The following is a 26,325-nucleotide window of genomic DNA, read 5'->3' on the forward strand; positions in this document are numbered from 1 at the left end:
CGGCATCACGCTATCTGGACATTCTTCGTGGATTTGTGGCGGTACAAACTGCCTTAGACGACACTGCGAACACCTCGTGGTTTATGCAAGATGGTGCCCGGCCACATCGCACGGCCGACGTCTTTAATTTCCTGAATGAATATTTCGATGATCGTGTGATTGCTTTGGACTATCCGAAACATACAGGAGGCGGCGTGGATTGGCCTCCCTATTCGCCAGACATGAACCCCTGTGACTTCTTTCTGTGGGGACACTTGAAAGACCAGGTGTACCGCCAGAATCCAGAAACAATTGAACAGCTGAAGCAGTACATCTCATCTGCATGTGAAGCCATTCCGCCAGACACGTTGTCAAAGGTTTCGGGTAATTTCATTCAGAGACTACGCCATATTATTGCTACGCATGGTGGATATGTGGAAAATATCGTACTATAGAGTTTCCCAGACCGCAGCGCCATCTGTTGTTGACAATTGTAACTACTGTAATTTCGAAATTTTGTCTGCCTGAAAATGAACTGTTGTCCCAAGCATATTGCAACAAACGGTGTATTTCTATCGCTGCTCGTTTAGTTTTTATTACCGTTTCAAATATACCGGTCATTTTTGAAACACCCTGTATAAACACCTGAGGATGGGCACAAGCCCGAAACCGGTCATGTGACGAATAAATAATCTTTTATTGTGAGTGGCAGTGGAAATTTTCCTACACACTATAAAGGAACAGTCACGGAGCTCAATAGCATCTACTATGGATAAAATTCAATTAAGAGAATATCTTCAGATCGGGAAAACGAGAGGAAACGAACATTTTGCGCAAACATATCAGAGACCGTGTATTCTAGATCGTCATTGTATTTAGATGTGGGAACGAATTGCCAAGAATGGAAAAAGCAAGTGAGTAGATAAAACCGTCTTAACGACAATGTACCTTGCACTAGCCTTATGCAAGTCATCTAAAGTGTCTGTCTCTTCTAATACCCGTTCAAATCAGTCGTTCGATAACTCTGAAAATTTTCATTTCTGTGAACAGTCGCAATAACATTCGATATTTTTGAACTTACTGGTTGCGCCATTGATACAGGTAACGCAACATGTACTAAGGATCTACCATCGGCAGTAAAAATGACCAGAACATGAAGACTGAAGGAAATTTTAACTAAAGGCTGCCCTTGTTCCAACACTGCGTAGAGAATTCATTTCTTACTTTTTTATGAAAATCAAATTGTTCACGCCCAACCGGCAGTAGACCATTTTCAAAATAATTCCATTATAGCCAAAACGGAACACTAAGAGAAATAATTGTTTATGAACGTGAAACAACTGAGTTTCAAAACACGAACTTGTTTACTGTTGCCCGTCTCAAACTCATTGCGTAAGTTCCATCAGTTGTTTGGAGGAAAACAGAGAACAGCAAAAACCAATCATTTTTACTGGATGTTAATCGAAGCAATGCCTAAAGAAAAACCCCACCGACATTTATTGAGCGTGACTCTCACGTTAATACGAAGGTAATTTATATTATCGGAATTATAATATCGTAAAATACTAAAGTGCAGCTGAAACATTATTCGTGTTCCCTCGTTCAGAGTCTTATCATGACATCTTGCGGTGTTCTTACAAATGAGAGATGAAAGATCTCGGTATCTTCGACCACGGTCAGACAATCAAAAATAGATAAATTCTTTTGTCACAGAAGTAATTTATGAGTTTGCAAGCCAATGTTATCGGGCAAGTTGAGAACCATACTTAGTAATTGTTGGTTAGCAATAGCAGTCGTTTTGAAATGAAAGATCGCAATGAAAATATGTGTAATTACGTGGAAATTAATGTTGCTACACGTATATTAAACAAAAACACAAAACAACACTAGCAAAAAGAAAGGAGGACAGGCTTTAGCACAACGTCGACAATGGGGTCATTAGGGACGTACCACAGGTTCGGATTGCGTAGGATGTCAGCAGTGTCATTTCAAAGAACATATTCAACACTTGCCTTACGAGGTATATTGAACCTATGGTAAACCTAAATGTGGATGACTACACGAGGAATTGATCGTCAATCTTCTCGAAAGCGAATCCAGGGTCATACTGCGCCACCTTACTGGTTAAGTTCAGTAGTGAAGGAAAGAGTTAAAAAGCTTTGGATGATGAACGTGATGTCAACATCTGCTCTATGTTTCCTTGGCTATACTGTTTTCTTAGATCTTGGAGCTGGTGATTCGTTTTAATACCTTTAGCTTGTTATACAAGTTATCGCTTTATCAAGGATAATATTCTCTTCCAACAACTCATAAGGAAATACCTCAGCTCGAACGACCGACACCGATTGGAAGCCCGCTTAAAGTATAACATTGCACTTGTGTCAATAGCAGTCAGTGCCAACCCTCTGTAAAACTACGTATGCGGTCGCTACGACCATCTTGAAGGTCAGTGTGCTAGCCTCATTGCGTCGTGACTGTACACTCCATACAAGTGCACGCAATAACGGCAGACATGTTAAGGATAAAGCTAATTAATCTTGTGCACGTTGTTAGGCTGCTGCGCGAAAAGGTGCGTAGAATTTACACCTCGGATAATGAAGATGTAATTGGGGTGGAGAATGCGCCATTTGCATGCATGCAACATGATATCCCAATGCAAAAGTACTATAACGACTTCACAGAAATAACTTACACTGGACTGGAATGGTGACCGCGAGTCTTACGGCGTAGAAGAAAGAACACACGCGTGAGAATGTTCCAACATTTTTAAATGTGACATCTAGCAACTGAAGGAACTCCAAGTTAAAGTGAATACGCACTGTCATACCAAACATTTCACCACTAAGTGTGCTAAGATCGAGTACTGAATAATATTTATGACAATTATTACAATCAAGATTACGATACTCGTAAGAAACTAATGAATCTATATAGCTGAATTACTTCGAAATCCAATTTTAAAGTAATGTTGCATTATGTGGCGAGAAAAAGGCAATACCCAAGTCACAGTAATGGAAACAAAACATCAGAATTCAAGAGCGTAAAACAATCTGTAAGAGTAATGTTTTAAAGTGCCTCAGACAGCACATAGATCAGTAGCCGCCAAGAGTGTGTTCTGGAAGCTGATGGAGCGATAGCTCTGGTCAGTTATTAGCGGTTTGTGCATCTCATCAACGCCTTCAAAGAATAGTATAAACTTTCATTCGGGTACATCGCAATGGTCATTGCACATAGAGAGACTGAAGAAGACCATATTATTATACAAACGACAGAAAAAATTGTGTATATGTAAAGACGTTCATTAAGGATTTGCTAACAAGCTTTACATTTGTTAGCAGGAAAGAATGGGGAGTCCTTATTCGCATGTTATGAAGAAAGTAGCAGCAATTTACCCATGGAACATCCACGATGAAGCAAGCAAAATAATAACCAAAGAACACATGGAATATTGTTTTTATTCGGCATTCGGTGTATAGACTGTTATTTTGCCATTCCCGATTACAAAGAACGTTAGATTAACTACAAGATACTGCCACCAAAGATAACCAAATACTGCATCACTCCAGATGTATAGTTTTCAATACAGTAAAAACTCTATGCCCCACATATTGTTGATTTTGTAGGACCGTAAATTAACGAACCACTGGTCGAGTTACATGATCGAAATTTCACGTCAGTCTTCATCCTGTTACACTGAAAGGGGACTGTCCATGTCCACTTCCGTTTTTTTCCGTATGAGATTGCTTAGTAATCCCATTCATTTCTTTCGCGCATAGTTTGTGTGTGTTTTGAAGTCCCTTGGAAAGAAAATATGCACGGTGCAACAATATTTTCTTTGTATAGTAACAAGCATCCTTGTCTCGTCCACTCCATGTCCAAGAATAATCTCAGCAAGTATATATGGTATTCAAATCAGCCGGTAATGGAAACAGAGACTTTGTGCTTACCCAACTCACTCTATTCTCACACGACGTACGGAGAGCTTTGGATCATGACAGTCAGACAGATGCAGCGTTTCTCGATTTCCGAAAACGTTTGATTCAGTACCACATCTACGCTTATTGTCAAAGGTACGATCATATGGGGTACCAAACGAAATTTGTGACTGGATTGGGGATTTTTTGGTAGGGAGGGTGCAGTAAGTAATTTTGCCTGGAGAGTCATCGTCGAATGTAGAAGTAAATTCGGGTGTGCCCCGGGGAAGTGTGTTGGGATCCTTGCTGTTCATCCTGTATATTATTGGCCTTGAGGACAATATTAATAGTAACCTCAGACTTTTTGCAGGTGATGCAGTTATATAGAATGAAATACTATTTCAAATAATCTGTATAAATATTCAGCTAGATCTTGATAAGATTCCAAACTGGTGCAAAGATTGGCAACTTGGTTTAAATGTTCAGAAACGTGAAATTGTGCACTTCACAAATCGGAAAACGTACTATTCTATTACTGTAATATCAATGAGTCGCTAACGGGACCAACCAATTCGTACCTGGGCGTAACACTCAACACATTGGAGGGATACAAAATGTAATGAACACATAGGCTCAGTTTTGGTTAAATCAGGTGGTAGACTTCTGTTTATTGGAAGAATACTGGGAAAATACAATCAGTCTACAAATTGCTTACAAACCACTCGTGCAACTCATCCTAGAATACTGCTCAAGTGTGTGGGGCCTATACCAATTAAGACTAGCAGGGAATATTGAACGTACGCAGAGAAGGGCAGCACGAATGGTCGTAAGATTGTTTGATCCAAGGGATGCTGAAGAATCTGAACTGCGAGACTCTTGAAAACAGAAGTAAATTATCCCAAGAAAACATACTTACGAAGTTTCAAGAACCAGCCTTAAATGATGACTCTTAGAAATATACTACAACCCCTTATGTATTGTTCACATAAGGATCGTGAGGACTAGGTTAGATTAGTTACAGCACGCACAGAGGTATCTAAACAATCATTTTTCTCGCAGTCCATACGTGAATGGAGCAGGAAGATACCGTAATAACTGGTATAACTCTGCCACGCCCTTCACAGTGGTTTACAGAGTAGATGTAAATGTAGATGTAGATGCTCACTGCTGTGTACTTCCAACCGTAGTAATGTTTTCAGGTACACCTGACATTAGTAATCCTTCCCACTCCTTTCCTTTCTCCCCCCTTCACCTGCAATTTACATATGATGTATCACAGTTGTCTTATGTTAGGAAATGGCTCCACTAATTTCCCTACATTCTCAGGAGTGTTTTATTACTTCGAATAGTGGAGTTATTCTGTTACTCTTCGCGATTGATGTTTGAGCTTGAGTTCTTTCTTCGTTCATGTGAATACCGACCATGTACCGCAAGCATTGGTGTTTCTTTAATTGAGAGTCTTTCCACATGTATTAGAAAGTTTTCTTTAATCTATGAGCTTAATGATGTTGATATACATTAATTTTTGAAACGTAAGCAGATTACTGATTCAGTGAGCTGAACCTCATGTAGAAGAAAGGTAAAGTTTACAAGCGCTTAGTAGAAGTTATCGCCTTCAGAAATCACCACATAGTTTTAAGTGTATTTACGTAAATTTGATTACGAGATTTGAAGTTGTTTCTCTGTTTCTGGAGTAAGAACCTTTGAGCGTTTGATTTCCGCACGTGAAACTAAAGATATTGTGAGCATAGGCTTTCCTACTGACAAGGGATCGCGCCTAGTCGTCATCACCAATTTCGTCCAAATTTATGGTATATGCAGGGCATGGCTGGAAATGAAAGCGACAAAAATGGGCGTTTCAGATGGCCAAGCATTTCGAACAAACAGAAATTTCGGCCCGCATCAGGCGAGGCATCAGTCATTTATGTCAGCGTGGTGTCCAGGCAACGATCGGCGTACGGGAAAGCATAGTCTGCGTTAGGCAGTGGTGCGGCTCGGACTTGGTTTTTTCCTGGCCCCGGGCGCGAGTGGAAGTTTTTACGGGCGTCTTTTTATGTGAATAGACTGCCTTGGCACATAATTTTAGAAAGCCTATGATACAATTTACGATTGACAATGACTATGTGACCAAGGCTTTTGAAACAGAGCGTTTTTGGAGGAAAGAAGTTCTTCTAGGTGCAACATATCTAGTTGGAATACACCTGTCCACTGTAAGCAACACAGTGTACGTCAAGAGAACGATGGAGCTGCATGTGAAAGAACTACCGCCGCTGCTCAAAAGGGGTTCAAATTCATTTCGACACTCTGATGGCCATATCAGCGATGTAACAGTAACTTCTTCAGGCTTGGGAGTGAGAGTCATTCGGATCTTCGAACTGCCGTTTGAGATACCAGAATCGAAGGTTATCGAATCGCTGCGACCATATGGAATGTTACTTAGTCATACGCCTGAACGCTGGGCGAGGTTTAGCACCTATCCCGTGCCAAACGGTGTCCAACAGGTGTGGATTGACCTTAAAAAAGTATATCCATTCATATTATATAGTTCTGGCGCTGCAGTCCGGAACTGCGGGACTGCTACGGTCGCAGGTTCGAATCCTGCCTCGGGAATGGCTGTGTGTTAGTTAGGTTTAAGTAGTTCTAAGTTCTAGGGGACTTATGACCTAAGATGTTGAGTCCCATAGTGCTCAGAGCCATTTGAAGCATATTATATAGTGGGGGATGTCGAGCTATTGTGATTCACGATGGCCAGCCGCGGATCAGTTCTGGCTGTGATAGAGGACATATCCGCTCGGAGTGCATACAACACCGCCTCATGCGACTGCCTCGGGGAGAAGCCTCACAGCGAGAAGTTCCCACGCAAATGCCGTGACGTATGTGTCGATGGCCCGCCGAGAGGTGTTGCCGAGTTCCGAGCGTGACAGGAACGTGTTGATACAAGAACAGATCAAGTTAGGGAAGCAAGGAGGTGACACGGAGAATGTCCCTACACCCACCTCACAAGTAACACGCGGCGTGGAAGTGGAGATCCAGACTGTGGCGGCAGCAACTGACCAACGAGCGCCCGATGAACAATGTGACGCGTCGCGTACGGCGGCAGAGGCAGGGCGCGCGAACAACGATTGCCGAAGCGTCGCAAACAGCTCCGCCGTAGTTCGGGTAACGCGTCCTCCCCTATCCTAGGGGACACGGAAGTTACTCGAACAGAAGAGACGTCTGAAGTGGAACATGTGCCTTTAGAGGACGGTGAAAATATTCGGAAGGTGACTGGATGTTATGCCTTCCCGACGGTCCCTCTTCATTAACACAAACTGGCCCGGTACTGCGGAGGAGTAACCGACAGTGTCCCGGCGGCCAAATCGAAATGCAGCAGAGGGTGCTTCTGGGACTGAAGACCAATGTAACTGGGCAGAACGGGTCGCAGGGACACCGGAATTAGTACCCCCACTTGATGACGGCTCACTTACAGGACGCACACCACAGAAAGAAAACAACGCAGGAAAGCCCTTTGGAAGGGAACCACTCTGAGCACGAACAGTGAACCAAAGCCTTTGGACTTTACAATGACATGACACGAACATGACGACGACAACAAACCAAGCATAAAAGGTGGGAACAGTGAACGTTAACACCGTACGATCGCTTGTAAAGTTGCAACTTTTTCAGGACATGATTTACGCCGCGGGCGTGGATATTCCGCTGGTGCAGGAAACCTGTAATGCTGCCTTTCCAGACGTGCGTGGTTACAACACTTAACCTAGCTCGACTCCAGACGTAGGACGTGGCACGGCGATATTAGTGCGGGAAGGTATTCCGGTGTGTGACCTCGATTATCTCCCTTCGACCCGTGGTTTGGCGGTGACTGTGAACGGCATTCGTATTATTAACATCTATACCCCTCGGATCGATCTTAACATCTATACCCATCGGATCGATCTGACAATCGACGGGCGCGTGTGCAATTCTACTAGGAGTAGATTACGCCCCTATTCCATGGCATCTTGATAGGAGGGGACTTTAATTGTGTTCTCACACTGAGGTATGAAATCCCGAATTTAGCTCCTGCAACGCATTGCGCTCAATCTGCCGAGACGTGACACTAATGGACACGCAGGAAAAGATGCATGGGCAGCGTGAGGGTTACACGTCTTTTACTAGCCACTCGGCGAGCATACTGAATCGGATTTATGTTTCTGACGGATTAAAAGATCACGTTTTGATTGCTGAACGGTGGCCCATAGCTTTTACAGATCACCTTACATGTTTATGCATGTTAACCCCCCTCTCTCCCCACGGCTACGGGATTTGCGGAGCCGTGGTTCGTGAAAACTTAATTCATCCTTATTGTTGGATCCCGAATGTCGCAAGCGGATAGAAGAAGCGTGGCATACATGTATTTGCCGTCTCCCGATGAACCGAATGGTTCTTTCATGGTGGTTACAATGTGCAAAACCGTCGATGCGAAAATATCTCATGAAGTATGGAAGTATGGCAAGGAAAAAGCGAGATGGCTCCGAAGATACACTCGAATATTACTACGCGGAGCTTCGTGACCTGTCCTCCATGGTTCCATCACCCGAGCGTCAAGCGGAAGTCCATCGCATCCAGGCGTGGCCTTTATCGATCACGAGCCATAGTTTTAAGAGACTTTAGATCCGAGCTTGGTGCTTGGACAACCTCGATGAAGAACGTATTTCCATGCATCATGTGCCCATGGACCTTGCACTTAATCGCCAGTCCTTGATAACAGCGCTCCATGATGTGGATGATCAGCCCCTAGCGCCACAACAGGACATTGCTGCTGGGTTTGTGGAGTATTACCGCCACTAGTTCACCAGGAGCCGACGGACTATCGAATAGGAGAAGACATTTTACGACACATGCACACAGGGATGGATGGTACGGATCGAGAGGCGTTACTGCAACCCGTGAAGGAAGATGACATAGTGATGGCACTCACGAACGGTGCGGTGCATAAATCCCCTGGGGCAGGTGGGTCGACACTCGAATTTTATCGCAAATTTGCATATCTCGTGATGTTCCAATGGATGTTGATGCATAAATCCCCTGAGGCAGATGAGTTGACACTCGAATTTTATCGAAAATTTGCATATCTCATGACGTTCCAATGGATGTTGGTGTGTAATGAGTTATTGCGCCCTGTCTTGGACGTTCCGTCGCAGTTCACGGTGGGACTGCTTATACCAATACCGAAATCGGCAGGGAGTGACAGCACCCATCAATTTCGACCGCTCACGATGCTCAGTACTGAATACAAGTTCTATGCGTGAATCTTGGCGGCAAGGCCAAAGACTGTAATATCCAAGACATTACCACCAGACCTGACTTGTCTAGGGGTTCGGAACAACATCCATTCTATCCTAGGCAAATATCGGGACATCGTTACCTCTGAAATCAGCCAACCTTGTTTTTCCTGTAATTTTTTAAAGCATGGTTGCCATGTATGTAAGGGACTAAATAATTTTGTCATTGGTTTGACATCACTACATATGTTTCAAGTAAGTTGTTATCATTATCAAAAAAATTATTAATTTTAATCAGAGTTGCTTTCCAAATATTCCCTCTCGGCAGTAGTCCCTCGTCTTATAGTTAATACGCCGAAAGATAACATAAAATCCTTTTAGGTTCAGAATAAGATTTAATCGGATTGCATGTATACTACGTCTCCGTGCAATGGAACCGTATCATAGGGACTCATCTGTTGCGCAATAAAATATCAGGGTTTTGAAGAATTTTAAAAATTGTTTCGCACGGTCGACATTGCACGCACGGTGGATAAGAGTGGGACAAAATTTACGTACACTTCTCGCTTCCCCCATTCACTTCTCTAGAGCAAGTGCCGAAGTCCGTGGCTATGTGGAAGATAATGTAACTGCTCAAGTATAATAGGCTTTAAAGCAAAGTCAGAGTTAAACAAAAGTAGTTACCTGAGACTGCGTGGTTTAAACAGATCTAAACAGAAGTAGTAATGCAATCTGCAATCAACTTCCAGCTCCGAGGTACAGAGCTATGTTAACTTATTATAACAAAGATGTGGTTACTAACTGGATAGTCCAGTCGCACCATTTGATAAAATGCTCGTTGTGGCTTTGATACTGGACACTGCAGCGTCAAGTATGAGCAGTGCTGGCGACCTTGCTGACCAAGGTAGGGTTTGGCAAGCATGAAGACAAGCAGTAGAAATTCTGACCGTGAGTGGAAGGGCATTATCGTGCTGAAAGGTAATCCCAGGGTGACTTGTCAAGAAGTGCAACACAACTGGGCGCAGAATATCGTCGACGTACCGCTACGCTGTAAGGACGCCACGGATAACAAATAAATGGGGCCTGCTATGAAATGAAATGACACCCCAGACCATCACTCAGGCCGTATGGAGTGTGACTGTCAGGTTGGTATCTCACCATCGTTCAAGGCGTCTCCAGAAACGTCTTCGACCTAGAATCTTACTGACTGGAGTATGAGCTATCTTCAGTGACGAGTCCTGCTTCTAACTGAGCCCGGATGACCTGCAAGGGCGTGTCTGGAGACGTCACAGACAGTGGTGCGACACCAACCTCACTGTCACCTGCTATACGGATGGACAACCACGAGGAACGGTCTGGACTGACATTTTATTTCATAGGAGGACCCCTTTGTTTATTATCCGTGGCATCCTTACAGCACAGCGGCCGTCGACGATGTTATAGGCCTCGTTTTGTTGCCATTCGTTGCAAGCCATCCTCGGCTTACATTTCAGCAAGATAATGCCCGCCCGCTCAGCGTGAGAGTTTCTACTGCTTGTGTTCCCGCTTGCCAAACCCTATCTTGGCCCAGTCGACGAAGTTTGAGGCATGATGGCCAGGGCCCCCCACCCAGCTCGGGATTCTGATGATCTAAAAGTGCCAGTCGCACAGAATTTGGTGCGACATCCCTCAGGAGGACTCTAGCAATCAATGCCAAACTAAATAAATGCTTACGTAAGGAACTTGCTCAATTGTGACGCTCGCTCTCTCTTGAATAAATCATGAAATTTTCCTGAAATTGTAACTGTTGGGTTCTCTGCGTCTTGCCTTTTTCTGTCTTGGAATGAATACGAATAAAAACGTTGACCTATCCTCCAAACGCTGATACTATTTTCAGGGATGAAAACGTTAGTATTCTTAAAAGACAATGACTGTCTACGACTGCCTTTCTGGAGTAAAAGTTTTATAGCAGCCAGGGGCGATAAGTTTAAGTGCTGTTAGGAGTATAAGCGCTATTTTTCCAGTGCTATTATTATCGCGCCACTACCAGGCACTCTTCAGTTTTATGAGAGTGCGGCTCAGCCAGCACTTTCCACTCGCCTGCAGTTCCTCGCCCAGCGAGCGACGTGGGAAGATGCCGCACCGCAGCAGTCTCCGGGCCCTGTACCCCGTGCCAGTGATCAGTCTGGACACCTGCTGCTACTGGCGGTCGTCTCTAGTTCTGAACTCACAAGGGAATCACACGGCTATCAGATGTTTTTTAAATTTTTTACGTTCATGGTACCTTAAGTTCAGAACGAAATACACCTCTCTCAAAGCAGTTCAATACAACTCTCAAAATTTCGCGAGAAAATCGTCTTTGAAGTTTTCGATCATGTTTAACATGCTAAAATATCGCAGATATTTTTTGACAAGTAATGCGGCTCCGTGGCAGAGCGCGTTTCGCTGTGTTGGGTGCGTTGGTTCGCTTCCAGGTGATGGTGGCGATGGCAAGTCCCTAAGGGACCAAACTGCTGGGGTCATCGATCCCTAGGCTTTCACACTGCTTAAACTAACTTAAACTAACTTAAACTAACTTACGCTAAGGACAACACAGACCCACGCCCAAGGGAGGAGTCGAACCACCGACGGGGGTGCCGCAGGAAACGTGACGAGGCACTCCAGACCGCGCGGCTACCACAAGCGGCCACTTCCAGCCGTAATCAAACTTTTAATAAAGGCGCATTTTTGCGAGCATTTCCGTGACGTGTGGAATACTTAAGGTGGATGAGACTGATAAGCTCGGGTCTAGTTTCTATCATTAATTTTTCCGTTCAGTTCGAATACCTATTTAATTTAAACATAAAATTCATGAAGTACATGCTGAGTAACAAGCCTAATAGAATTTTTTATGAAAAATGCGCGTCTTCTTTTTATAACTATGTACTGCACACAAAAATCCAGTTTCAATTATAAAAAAAACTTCTTAAGTATCGATCCAGTATAAAAGATTGTATAGTTTAAAAAATTACTAGTTAATTCTATTGTATCTTATTGTGTTTTACATTTGATGCAAATGCTCATAGAACATGCATCTGTGTTCAAAATTTTGATTCCGCCAAGTTTCGAATCCAGACTCCCGCAATCAGCGAGCCAGCATTTTACCATAGAGCCACATTACTTGTCGAAAATTATCTCCCTTAATTTAGCATATTGAACGTCATCTGGAAACATTAAAGTTGATTTCTCGAGAATTTTTGAGAGTTACATCGAAGTGCTGTGTGAGATCGCTATTCAAGTTCTGAACTTCACGTACCATCAATAAAAAGAAATAAAATAGATTGCTGTCTGGTCAGTTGTTTATGGAAATAGCTAGCAAGGCAACATTAACGTCCTAAACCAGCCACCAAAGGAGGACTATGACAACGGTTTAGCAGTTTTAATATCTATTATTGCCTGTAAACTATAATATCGATCTAACTCAGGATACACAGTGCTATCGAAGGGAATTTCACTGCCGAACGAGGTTTGTGTGCTTCGATGAAGTCGAGCCTGTGCCGGCAGCAGATCAGCTACGGGCAGGGTCACCCACGCTGGAGTGGTCTCGACAGAGGAACCGGACAAACTGTGTCCCGCAACATGGGAGAGAAACGGCTCTAGAGGCGCGGTGAAACCAGCTTCCCTAAAGTCATCTTCCCGCGGGACGTGAAAACGCACGTGAACGAGGGGCTGCTGACGTCACAGCGTGAAACTGCACGTTCCAGTACGATGCGGAACCTGAGAAACAGAATCTGGTATGTCAGATTTTGGCCTCGTGCAGAGGAACGTTGCCATTGAGATGCGACATCGTTTCACTTCACAAGGAGAATGTAGAAGCCGTTATATAAAGTAGCGTTAAATATCGTATTTGGTGGGTGGCGCGAATATAAGCTGTTTCAGAGCATCAGCAAATTGAGAATCTCTCGAAAATATGTCGTTTTAGCTCCGATTTGTTACAATAAAATAACACGAACCGAAATATCGGTGTGTAACGGCTTCCTGTAGTTGATGTTTTTAGTGTTAAAACTTGTGTGCTACGGAAGTATACCATTTCGGTGCTATGGCACAATGATGATTTACCAAAAGCATGTCTTTCTGGTAAAATTTGTATATTAAATACAAAAATAAATGCTATTTATGGATACAGTCTTTAGTCAGTGTATTTCATGTACAGCGACCCGGCAGCTATGTCGAAACTGTAGAGCAGTTGATACTGTCGATAGCTGTGTGCTAAGACTAACGTACCACGTAAGCGTCAATGCTTCATTATTTTTCATCATTTGTTTTGTAAAAGACTCTGGGTCTTTCTTATCCATTTAATAGAACTATTATCTCAGAAGTGGACGTTATACATCATAAAAGATGTTGTGGTTATTCTGGTCTTCAATCCAGAGACTGGTTCGATGCAGCTCTCCATGTTACTCTATTTTGAGCAAGTTTCTTCATCTCCGAGTAACTCTGGCAACCTACATCCTTCTGAATCTGCTTAGTGTATTTTTCTCTTGGTCTCTTTCTACTTTTTTTTACCCTCCACGCTTCCCTCCAAAACTAAATTGGTGATCCCTTCATGCCTCAGAACATGTCCTACCAACCGGTCCCTTCTTCTAGTTAAGTCGTGCCACAAATTCCTTTTCTCCCCAATCCTATTCAGTACTTCCTCATTAATTACGTGATCTACCCATGTAACTTTCAGCATTCTTCTGTAGCATCACATTTCGAAAGCTTCTATTCTCTTCTTGTCCAAATTATTTATCGTCCATGTTTCATTTCCATACATGGCTACACTCCATTCAAATACTTTCAGAAAAGTCTTTCTGACATTTAAATCTATACTCGATGTTAACAAATTTCTCTTCTTCAGAAACGCTTTCCTTGCAACAGCCAGTCTAGATTTAATAGCCTGTCTACTTCGACCATCATCAGTTATTTTGCTCCCCAAATAGCAAAACTCCTATACTACTTTAAGTGTCTCATTTCCTAATCTTATTCCCTCAGCATCACCTGATTTAATTCGATTACATTCTATTATCCTAGTTTTGCTTTTGTTGATGATCGTTCTTATACCCTCCTTTCAAGACATTGTCCATTCCGCTGAACTGCTTTTCCAATAAAAGATGTATTTGCTGCAATCCTTGTCCTGAACGCCAACGACTCGAATGTTTCCTCAGAGGCCAGAAATCTTGACGTGACTGCCATTCTAATCAGAAGGTAAGCAAAAGTTACAAACTAGAAGTTTTTGCCATTATGAAACTATATCGGTTTAAGTACTGCCTAATGTTTGTCCATTGACGGAAAATATCATTTTCAATGATGGTAAGCAACTTCGAAAAAGTCTCCTTTTCCATTTAAATGATATTACAAAACGAGTCTTGATCTTGAAATCTATGTGAAGAAGTAGACTACTCCAGAGTAATGGTAGTCAGTGCAACATCGAAGGTATGGGTATTATGCGTGCGAAAATACTATACTTTAACTATACTCAATTTAATACCGAAAATGGGATGAAGATTCAGTTTAAGTAAGGAATAGAATCTTCTTCGCGAATTTCCCCACTCATCTTCGACAATCGCAGACAGAATTAACGCATCTATTTTACGCGCGTCCAATTTCGTAAAGAAACAGTGTGGTTTACGAGCCAAATAAAGCCGACAACGGCCGCTGGATAGCGCTGAGAGCGCAAATCGCGTTGAGCAGCTCGTCCCGTGGAACAACGCCGCTCTCTCTCGTGAGGTCGGATGTCCCGTTTGCGTCCGCGTCAACGTTAGCTGCCTCGTCCAGTGTGAGGACAACTTGCGGCAGGCACAACCGACAGAAAACCATGCAGGTCGCGATAAATAGGTCATGCGGCTTAACTCGTGCAGCGCTCATGACGCGGCTGGGGAATTGTAAAATTATTGAAAAACTCAAAAACAGCCTCCCATACAACATTGGGTCAACTGCTAACAACCGGAAAATCTTAAACGACAGACGTTTTGACATTACAGATTACACGTCTGGCTTTGGCAACATTGAACGTTCAGAGACTGACCGACAAACAGAGAGAGAGAGAGAGAGAGAGAGAGAGAGAGAGAGAGAGAGAGAGGGAGGGAGGGAGGGAGGGAGAAAGTTAAGTCGAATACTCAAAGAAAGGAATTAGCCATTGCAAAAATAACAAAAACTTAGAAAGAGCTAAAAGGAACAAAAGATCTGACAGACTACTGAACTACTTATAATTAAGTCCCACAAAGTAAACGAGCTAATGCTGGAGCAACAATTTAGTCAAAGATAAATGGAGAGGAATGATTCGAGAAAGCAGTTTCGTAAATTAAAGAATGAATGGGGTCATTCCAAGAGGTGCTCTAACTGTTATAGGTGTGTACAACCCAGAGGAAGGAAGGAAGGATGAGACTGACACTTCTTATGATGATGTTCAGAAAGAACTGATAAAATTAACAAACTTTTTACATGAATCACGTGAGTACAAATGACTGTTCCGGCATTGCACTGCCATTTTATACTTTGAACGCGATACTACCGCCATCTGTATATGTGCATATCGATATCCCCTTATTATGGTCGTACGACGGGAATTAACAGACTTTGAACGCGGAATGAAAGTTGGAGCTACACGTATGGGACATTCCATTTCGGAAATCGTTAGGGAATTCAATATTCAGATTCACACTGTCAGTAGAGCGCCGAGAATACCATATTTTCAGGCATTACTTCTCAACACGGAAACGCAATGGCCGACGGCTTCACTTAACGGCCGAGAGCAGCGGCTTCTGCATAGTTGTCGGTACTACCAAACAAGCAACACTGCCTGAAATAACTTTAGAAATCAATTTGGGAAGTACGGCGAACGTATCCGCCAGGGCAGGGCGGCTAAATTTGGCGTTAACTGGCTGTGACAGCAGACGACGGACGCAAGTGCCTTTGTTAACAAAATGGCTCTGAGCACTATGGGACTTAACTTCTGAGGTCATCAGTCCCCTAGAACTTAGAACTACTTAAACCTAACTAACCTAAGGACATCACACACATCCATGCCCGAGGCAGGATTCGAACCTACGACCGTAGCGGTAGCGCGATTCCAGACTGTAGCGCCTAGAACCGCTTGGCCACCCCGGCCGGCCTTTGTTAACAGTACGACATCACCTGACCTAATCAAATGAGTCTAGATTTAAATTGGTGAGAGTTGATGGTCGCATTCGAGTGTGACGCAGACCTCACGAAGCCATGGACCCAAGTTGTCAACAAGGCGCTGTGGAAGCTGGTAGTGGCTCCATAACGGTATGGGCTGTGTTTACACGGTGTGGAATGGCTCCTCTGGTCAAATTGAATCGACTATTGGTTGTAAATGGTTATGTTCCGCTACTTGAAGGCCATTTGGAGACATTCGTGGACTTCACGTACCAATATAACGATGGAATTTTTACGGAAGAGAATGCGCCATGTCACTGGATCACAACTGTTCGCGTGTGGTTTGAAGAACATTGTGGAGCATTCGAGTGAATGATATGACCACGCAAGTCGCTCGACATGAACGTTTGTGGGACATAATCGAGAGGTCAGTGAGTGCACAAAATCCTGCACCAGCAACATTTTCAGAATTGTGGACGGCTATAGAGGCAACATGGCTCAATATTGCTGCAGGGAACTTCCAAAGTCTTGTCGAGTCCATGCCATGTGGTGTTGCTGAACTACTCCGGGACGATATTAGGAGGTAAACCATGACCTTTGTCATCTCAGTATAATTAAATTTGGAACTTATCCACAGATAAAAGACTTTTGCAACTAATAGGAGAATGTTGGTGGAATTACTAGGTTCCAGACTCTTGGTAGGCACCAAAAGAATCTCTCTCTTCATGAAAGGGGAAAGCAGTAACTGTGGAAACTATCATCGTATCAGTCTTCTAAACACTGGCTGTAAGTTTTTGGGAATGAATTTAGGTCAGGTATTTTGTGCACAGATAGAGTTTTTCTCACTAAGAACATTACTGAAAATGACAGAGAATTTAATCTTGTAACTCATATGGCCTTTACCGACCTTGGAAACGCTTTCGATTGTGGGAGTCGTGATAGATTATGGAAGATAACGTCTGAATGTGAGTATCTTTATCAGCTAACAGCGACGCGTTAAAGCCTTTATGAAAAAACATGCATTGTAATAAACATAGGTAGAAATCAGCCAAAGGCAGTGGTTACTAACCAAAGTGTGAGACGAGGAGTGGACTTTTGCTTACTCTTTTTAATACTTATATTGACTTCATTACGAAACATTCGCATTCAGCGACTATGCATTGACGTCAGTTTTTTGCGATGCACGAAAATTTGTGCCCGACCGGGACTCGAACCTCGATTTCCCGCTTATCGTGGACTGCCGCGTCAACCATTGCGGCTACCCGAGCACGCCTCGTGGACCGATCCAAACTTCCGTGTGTCACACAGTCACAACATTTATGCTCGCACAATGCGTGATTCCCGCTAAGAGAGAGAAATATTATATAGTCGTTTTGGTCCGTCGCGGCAAGGATACATCATTGATGAATACAATTTCTGTATGCATGTCCAAAGGACATTGTATTGTGAAGATATAGACACCGTATAAACGCAGACATTGTATCCATCAACGATGTTTTGACTTTATTCTTCGTAAATGGGAAGTAAAGTAAACAAAGGAATTAAGATAAGGAATGACGAGTATCTCAACGTGCTTCCTTCTGCAGATACGTAATTATTTTTCAAAAGAATGAAGATTACCTGCAGAGATTGGTATGCGCGCCGTGGAAGAAGATAATTCCTCGAAACTTAAGCAATTCTGTAATCGTTCTATTTCTTAAGCAAGGAGACGGACAAGACATGAGAACCGTTATAAACATGACTAAAATTACCAACAAATACAAAGGATTAAAAGTATTGTAAACAAGCCAGGGAACAAATATGATTTGACGGTTAATATAGCAGAGTGGATCTGACGCAGTTTACGAATGAAATTGTGGAACGTAGCAATGCGTACGAATTACGACTGCTAATATGCTTTGATAGTTAATATACACACAGTGGATCTCATGCAGTTTACGAATGGTTTTGTAGAACGTACAATGCGTATGAATTACGACTTTTCCTGAGATTCTTAGTTTCTGAGAGTGCTCGTAACCCAACGGCTCTGAACTGAAAAACCACTGATTCAATCTACCTTGGTATACAAAAGAGTATGTACATCAAAGGTATAGCTTTCATTAGACTTTATCAGGATGATGAGGAATTAAGAATTAAAAGATGAGTTTGGTAACGATATTCCATATCAGTAAAACTATTCTCAGCAGGAAGTTTTCAGATCCTTAAACTGGAAAAATGACGGTGGAATAGTGGTTACTTGAACTTATTTGAATCATCTTCGTTTGGTTGATGACTGAATGGTTTGCCTGTAGTGCAGATAAATTTCCTCAATTAATGAAAGAACTTAATAGAATAAGTTTTACAACTAGCCCTTGTAAGCAATTAAAATACGCTAAAATACTGTAGTATGAACACATCAGAAAGAACGCTTTGTTCATATTAACAACGCAGTCATAGTGATATTTGCTTATTTGTATTTAGGATGGTTGAAGACGAAACGCGAATGGATGGGAAAAATTACACAGCTGTAAAAAATGTGTGCTTCAGTGAGTATTATCAGTTTTGACATATGGCAGCGAGAGATGAAATTTTAATGCGAAAATGATTCAGAAACTAGAGTTGACTCAAGGAGCAACGGGTAGACATGGGTTAGGGATAACCATGTGAGGCAGGGAAACACTCAAGTGGATCGGAGGACAGACTGGAGCGTAAACCGTCAGCACTACTGGAAAGAATATTAAATGACATTGTTAAGATTAGGCGAATGGCTGATCCCTGGACCAAGGAAATATTTTGCTGGATTGTTCCGATGGAAGGCAAACAGACAACACATGAAACATTAGGGATCAACATGGATGCGTACAAATTAAGAACGTAATAAAGGTACAGTGCTCCATCAAGACGCTGGTTTACATTAAGTGGCTGAATGAGTCCGTAATAAGGCATACCATACCGCATCTTAAGTGCGAATAACGCTGAAATTATTGTTCACAAGTGTGTTGAGACTTTCAGCCACTCACGCGTGCGAGAGTCTTTTGTTGATTCCGTTGCGGCTAACCGTTTATTATTCAGTACGTTGTATGTGGAACTGATTCGTCGCTGGAAAGTACCCGATAGCATAAGTCATAGCGTGTGGAGTTGTTTTCCTTGTCAACGAGTAGCGCTACATGCGATGCTCACGGTTGGGATGCTGATACTACACGCATTTGTTTTTCTTTCCCTTTTCGTCGGTATTCTGGCTGGTTTGATTCCGAGCGCCGCACTGCCGTGCCCTCCGGCGTTTGAGAGTATCACCTACATCCAACGTCCTCAGTTATCTGCTGGATATACTCGTACACTGCTCGACAAAGAAAGTGAAGCAATCCCACATGACCATCGTCGGTACGGCGGCGACCTGGGGACAGGTCCGATTCTTCCAATGTTTTGGAGACACATACGGGTATTATTCCGGCGTCGTGGTGTGGACAGCAGTCGGGTACCACTTCACATGATGGCTGGTAGTGATTGAGCGAATTCTGACGGCACAACGATTCGTCACGAACATCCTGCATGCTCATGTGTTGTCTCTCTTGTGGCTGTATCGAGGGGGCATTTTTTTCAATCTGCCAACGCTCGTCAACACACGGCACATTTAAGAAATGTCTTGGTCATTTTGAGGTACTCCCTTGGCTAGCAACGGTCCCCTGTCCCCAACAGAACCTTTCTTATATGAATGTGTGGTGTCTGTTTTTTCGGACTTGTCCGAAAGCACAGACATCACGCATTCATATAACTGATCCGCTAAGATGGGGCCGGCCGGATGGCCGAGCGGTTCTAGGCGCTTCTGTCTGGAACCGTGCGACCGCTACGGTCGCAGATTCGAATCCTGCCTCGGGCATGGATGTGTGTGATGTCCTTAGGTTAGTTAGGTTTAAGTAGTTCTAAGTTCTTGGGGACTGATGACCTCAGATGTTAAGTCTCAAAGTGGTCAGAGCTTAGATGGGCAATGGATCCACCTTCTTCAGTGCGAATGAACAAGTACTTCCGACCTCCTGTGGGAATCTCTGAGCAGCGAGCATGGAGGAAAGGGACAGGGACTGCGCATTGGTGGCTCTTGGTAGGAATGTGGGTCGGCCGTGAGGCGTGCTCAGACAGTCCGCGCAGTTGCGCTAACACTGTTTCCCGGATGGCGCAGTGGTTAACGCTTCTTCCTAGTAAGCAGGTGACCCGGTTTCGAATCCCAGTCCGATACACTTTTGCACTTTACGCCGCTGACTCCGCGTAATATACCACGCAGCTGACATCAGTAATACTTTTCCTTTCTTGCCTCCAACACCTTCGCCGGCCAGAGTGGCCGAGCGGTTCTAGGCGCTACAGTCTGGAACCACGAGACCGCTACGGTCGCAGGTTCGAATCCTGCCTCGGGCATGGATGTGTGTGATGTCCTTAGGTTAGTTAGATTTAAGTAGTTCTAAGTTCTGGGGGACTGATGACCACAGCAGTTAAATCCCATAGTGCTCAGAGCCATTTGAACCAATCCTACACCTTCAATTCTTTTTGCGATCATCTAGTACGTGAACTTCGTCCCAGCGCCTGTATACAGGATATCAAGCACCAGTTGGCCTCAGAAGAGGATACAACGGATTTGGGATATCCGTCCTAACCGAATGCATCCAGGTCAGACGCAATGCAACGTCATTTTGATAACGGGGATAATATCGCCAAGTTCTTTGTAAATTTGACCCGATTTGGTAATCTACATCTACATGGATACTCTGCAAATCACATCTAAGTTCCTGGCAGAGGGTTTATCGAACCACTTTCACAATTCTCTATTCTTCCAATCTCGTGTAGCGCGTGGTAAGGTGAGCACCTGTATCTTTCCGTACGAGCACTGATTTACCTTATTTTATCGTGGTGATCGTTCTTCCCTCTGTAGGTCAGTGTCAACAAAGTATTTTCGCATTCGGAGGAGAAAATTGGCGATTGGAATTTCGTGAGAAGATTCCGTCGCAACGAAAAACGCCTTTCTTTCAATGATTTCCAGCCCAAATCCTGTATCATTTACGTGACACTGTCTCCCATATTTCGCGATAATACAAAACGTGCTGCCTTTCTTTGAACTTTTTCGATGTACTCCGTCAGTCCTCCCTGGTAAGGATCCCACACCGCGCAGCAGTATTCTAAAAGAGGACGGTCAAGCGTAGTGTAGCCAGTCTTCTTAGTAGACCTCTTACATTTTCTAAGTGTCCTGCCAATAAAACGCAGCCTTTGGTTAGCCTTCCCCACAACATTTTCTATGTGTTCTTTCCAATTTAAGTTGTTCGTAATGGTAATACCTGGGTATTTAGTTGAATTTACGACTTTTAAATTACACTGATTTATCGTGTAACCGAAGTTTAACGAGTTCCTTTTAGCACTCATGTGGATGACCTCACACTTTTCGTTACTTAGCTTCAAACTGCCACTTTTCGCACCACTCAGATATTTTTTCTAAATCGTTTTGCAATTTGTTTTGATCTTCTGATGACTTTATTAGTCGATAAACGACAGCGTCACCTGCAAACAACCGAAGACGGCTGCTCAGACTGTCGGCCAAATCGTTTATATTAGATAAGGGGCGCAGAGGGCCTATAACACTACTTTGGGGAACGAAAGAAATAATTTCTGTTTTGCTCTATGACTTTCTGTCACTTACTACGAAATGTGACAGCTCTGACAGGAAATCACAAATCCACTCACATAACTGAGACGATATTCCGTAAGCACGCAATTTCACTATGAGCCGCTTGTATGGTACAGTGTCAAAAACCGTGCGGAAATCCAGAAATACGGAATCGATCTGAAATCCCTTGTCACTAGCACTCAACACTTCATGCGAATAAAGAGCTAGTTGTGTTACACAAGAACGATGTTTTCTAAATACATGTTGACTGTGTGTCAATAGACCGTTTTCTTCAAGGTAATTCATAATGTTCGAACACAATGTAAATTCTAAAATCCTGCTGCATATCGACGTTAATGATATGGGCCTGTAATTTAATGAATTACTCCTACTACTTTCCTTAAACAATGGTGTGACCTGTGCAACTTTCCAGTCTTTGGGTACGGGTCTTTCGTCGAGCGAACGGTTGTATGTGATTGTTAAGTATAGAGCTAATGCATCAGCATACCCGGAAAGGAACCTAATTGATATACAGTCTGGACCAGAAGACTTGCTTTAGTTAAGTGATTTGAGTTGCTTCATTGCTCCGAGGATATTAATTTCTACGTTACTCATGTTGGCAGCTGTTCTCGATTCGAATTTTGGAATATTTTCTTCGTCTTCTTTTGTGAAGGCATTTCGGAAGGCTGTGTTTAGTAACTCTGCTTTGGCAGCACTGTCTTCGATAGTATCTCCATTGTTATCGCGCCGAGAAGGCATTGATTGTTTCTTTCCGCTAACATGCTTCACATACGACCAGAATTTCTTTGAATTTTCTGCCAGGTTTCGAGACGAAGTTTCGTTGTGGGAACTGCTATAGGTGTCTCGCATTGAACTCCGCGCTAAATTTCGAGCCTCTGTAAAGGATGATCAGCTCCGTTGTTCACTGAAACAAAATCACATTCTCTCTCAACCCGTGAAGTTCCGTTTTTTTTCCTCCCCACTTTTGGATGCTACACTCTCCTTGTCAGGCAGTGTGTTTCAACCACTGTATTCGCCTACAGTTTCTGACCCTTAAGATTCCCTGTAGTACCATGGAAGTTATTCCCTGTTATCTTAACACGTGTCCTATCAATCAGTCTCTTCTAGATTCTGCAGAGAGTCTCGTCATTTCATATCTTATCAATAGACTTAATACCGAACCGCCTTCTTGCAACGTCGAATCTCAGACACTTCGCTTCTTTTCTTTTCCAGTTCCCCAATCCCACGATTCACATGATAACAGTCCACTCTATATTTTAGTCCCATTGTAGAATCTTTCTGTTATCTGCGTAATTGCGTCTTCGATGTACAGGTTGAAAAGTAGGGGATACAGGCTCCATCACTGCCTTAAGTTCTTTTTAATCCGAGCAATACTACCATGGTCCTCCATTCTTACTGTTCCTTCTAGCTCAAAACTAAACTAAACTGCTCCAGAACAGGCCATGAAAGTCCAACGGGACCGACCGACCGTCAGGCTACAGGCGTCACTGGATGCGGATATGGAGGGGCATGTGGTCAGCACACCGCTCTCCCGGCCATATATCAGTTTCCGAGATCGGAGCCGCTACTTCTTAATCAAGTAGCTCCTCAGATTTCCTCACAAGGGCTGAGTGCACCCCGTTTGCCAACAGCGCTTGGCAGACCGGATGGTCACCCATCCAAGTGCAAGCCCAGCCCGACAGCGCTTAACTTCGGTTTTCTGACGGGAACCGGTGTTACCACTGTGGCAAGGCCGTTGACTCCTTCTTGCTTACCGTACTTATTTATTATCCTTCTTTCTCTGTAGCTTATATTTATGTACTTCAGAATTTCAAACATGTTGCACTACTTTATGTTGTCGAACGCTTTCTCTAAGTCGACGAATCCTATGAAAGTTTGTTTTTCTTAAGTATTGCTTCCGTCAACAGGTGCAACCTTAGAACTGCCTCAATGTTGCTTTACCTATCCTAAAGTCAAACTAATAATCATTTAATAGTTTCTCGATTTCTGTTTCACTGTACGTTGTTCTTGTAATCAACTTGGAAGCATCCGTTACTAAGCAGAGTATGCGATAGTTGTTGCATTCATCTGTCTCTTCTGTCTTTGGTACTTTATGATAGATTCTACTCGTTAATTTGTGTATTCATTTGATTGCTGCATCCCAAATGATTTTAGAAGTTGAGGAGGAGTGTTATCTATCCCATATTCCTCGTTTGATCGAAAGTCTTCCGTAGCTCTGTCAGCCTCTAATACTAGATCTCCTACGTCTTCAACATCGACTCCCATTTCTAGTTATATCACGTTAGCAAACAGTTCGTTCATCATATACAGTATTTCTATGTACGCCTGATTTTTTAATTATTACGCTCTCTCCTGTGCGTTAAACACCTCAATTTTTATGGAACTATTATTTTTGATGCCTTTGCTGTCAATTTCACTGATTGTTATTTTGACTTCTCTGTACGCCGATTCTGTCCTTCCAACTAGCATATCTTTTTCGATTTCTTCAGATTTATCTATATCTCTGCCTTACTTTCCTGCCCCTACTACAGCATTCCAATTCCCCATGATAAGCAACGCGGGGTAGCCACGCAGTCTGGGGCGCCTTGTCACGGTTCGCGCGGCTCCCCCCAACGGAGTTTCCAGTCCTAACTCGGGCATGGGTGGGCGCGTTGCCCTTAGCGTAAGTTAGTTTAAACTGGAATAAGTAGTGCGTAAGCCTAGGGACCGACGACCTTAGCAGTTTGGTCCCATAGTAACTTACCACAAATTTCCAAAAATTTTCCCCATGATTTTTAGATTTTCATCTCACTTAACATGCTGTATTAACCGTTTAATATCCTCAAATACTCTTTTATAAGAATCGAGAGGCATGAAAGGGAAGCAGTGGTAGGGAAGGGAGCGAGACAGGGTTGTAGCCTATCCCTGATGTTATTCAATCTGTATACTGAGCAAGCAGTAAAGGAAACAAAAGAAAATTCGGAGTAGGATTTAAAATCAATGGAGAAGAAATGAAAACTTTGAGGTTCGCCGATGACATTGTAATTCTGTCAGAAACAGCAAAGGACCTGTAAGAGCAGTTGAACGGAATGGACAGTATTTGAAAGGAGGGTATAAGATGAACATCAACAAAAGCAAAACGAGGATAATGGAATTTAGTCGAATTAAGTCGGGTGATGCTGAGGGAATTAGATTAGGAAATGAGATACTTAGTTTTGCTATTTGGGGAGCAAAATAACTGATGATGGTCGAAGTAGAGAGGATATAAAATGTAGACTGGCAAAGGCAAGGAAAGTGTTTTTGAAGAAGAGAAATTTGTTAACATCGAGTATAGATTTAAATGTCAGGAAGTAGTTTCTGAAAGTATTTGTATGGTGTGTAGTCATGTATAGAAGTGAAACATGGACGATAACTAGTTTGGACAGGAAGAGAGCAGAAGCTTTCGAAATGTGGTGCTACAGAAGAATGCTGAAGATTAGATGGGTAGATCATATGAGGAGGTACTGAATAGAATTGGGGAGAAGAGGAGTTTGTGGCACAACTTGACAAGAAGAAGGGATCGGTTGGTAGGAAATGTTCTGAGACATCGAGGGATCACCAATTTAGTTTTGGAGGGAAGCGTGGAGGGTAAAAATCGTAGAGGGAGACCAAGAGATGAATACACTAAGCAGATTCAGAAGGATGTAGGCTGCAGTAGGTACTGGGAGATGAAGAAGCTTGCACAAGATAGAGTAGCGTGGAGAGCTGCATCAGACCAGTCTGTGGACTGAAGACACAACGACAACATACTCTATCTACCTTATGCTTGTCGGAATATGTGCTTGAACGAATATTGTTTGCGTTGGTTTGCTGCCAATACTATTGAGAACAATGCCATCACGAAGCTGTTAGCAGTAATCCACTATTTATCAGTCTTCCTGTTCATTGTTAATTCTAGTCTGCTCACGCCATTTCCTGCTGGCCATGTATGGTGTGTCAAAAGTAGAAAGTGTCTAGCTTTTTCATGTCAAAAACAGTTGGGAATAAAGCGCATATTATTATAGCTTCACAGTCCTCCACCGTGACTCATCCTACTGTGTGTCTGTTTTCTACTGCAACAAAGAGTGTAGGGGGGCAAATATAATGATTACTGACCGACAATTAATGCATCCCCTTCCTCTTCAGCTGCAAAAGGACTGGAGGTAGCGCAGTTGCAGTGGCCAGTGCGTCCGTGTGATGGCACAGCACAAGCTTTATATTTAGCTTCGGCGATATCCGTGCCCGTGCGGGAGCTCGGGCAGGCGGACGCGGCGGATCCCGGCTTCCCCGCCACGAGGATGCGGCCTCTCGGTCGCAGACTGGCCACAGGAAGCCTTGTTCCGTTCCCATTGCTTAACTTGTTTCGTCGTACTTCGCTGCTTTATCTGCTTGCTCGTCGTCTGCGCAG

At 43.3% G+C, this 26,325-nt stretch overlaps 1 protein-coding gene and 1 pseudogene across 1 annotated transcript in view; both read right to left on the minus strand.

Moving 5' to 3' along the window:
- Window positions 1-26,325, minus strand: part of LOC126187476 (probable 3',5'-cyclic phosphodiesterase pde-5) — a 759,019-nt gene that overhangs the window by 689,274 nt on the left and 43,420 nt on the right. The window lies entirely within an intron of this gene.
- Window positions 23,543-23,660, minus strand: LOC126103760 (5S ribosomal RNA; annotated as a pseudogene).

The sequence above is a fragment of the Schistocerca cancellata genome, chromosome 1 (assembly GCF_023864275.1).
Source record: "Schistocerca cancellata isolate TAMUIC-IGC-003103 chromosome 1, iqSchCanc2.1, whole genome shotgun sequence".
Classification (NCBI taxonomy): domain Eukaryota; kingdom Metazoa; phylum Arthropoda; class Insecta; order Orthoptera; family Acrididae; genus Schistocerca; species Schistocerca cancellata.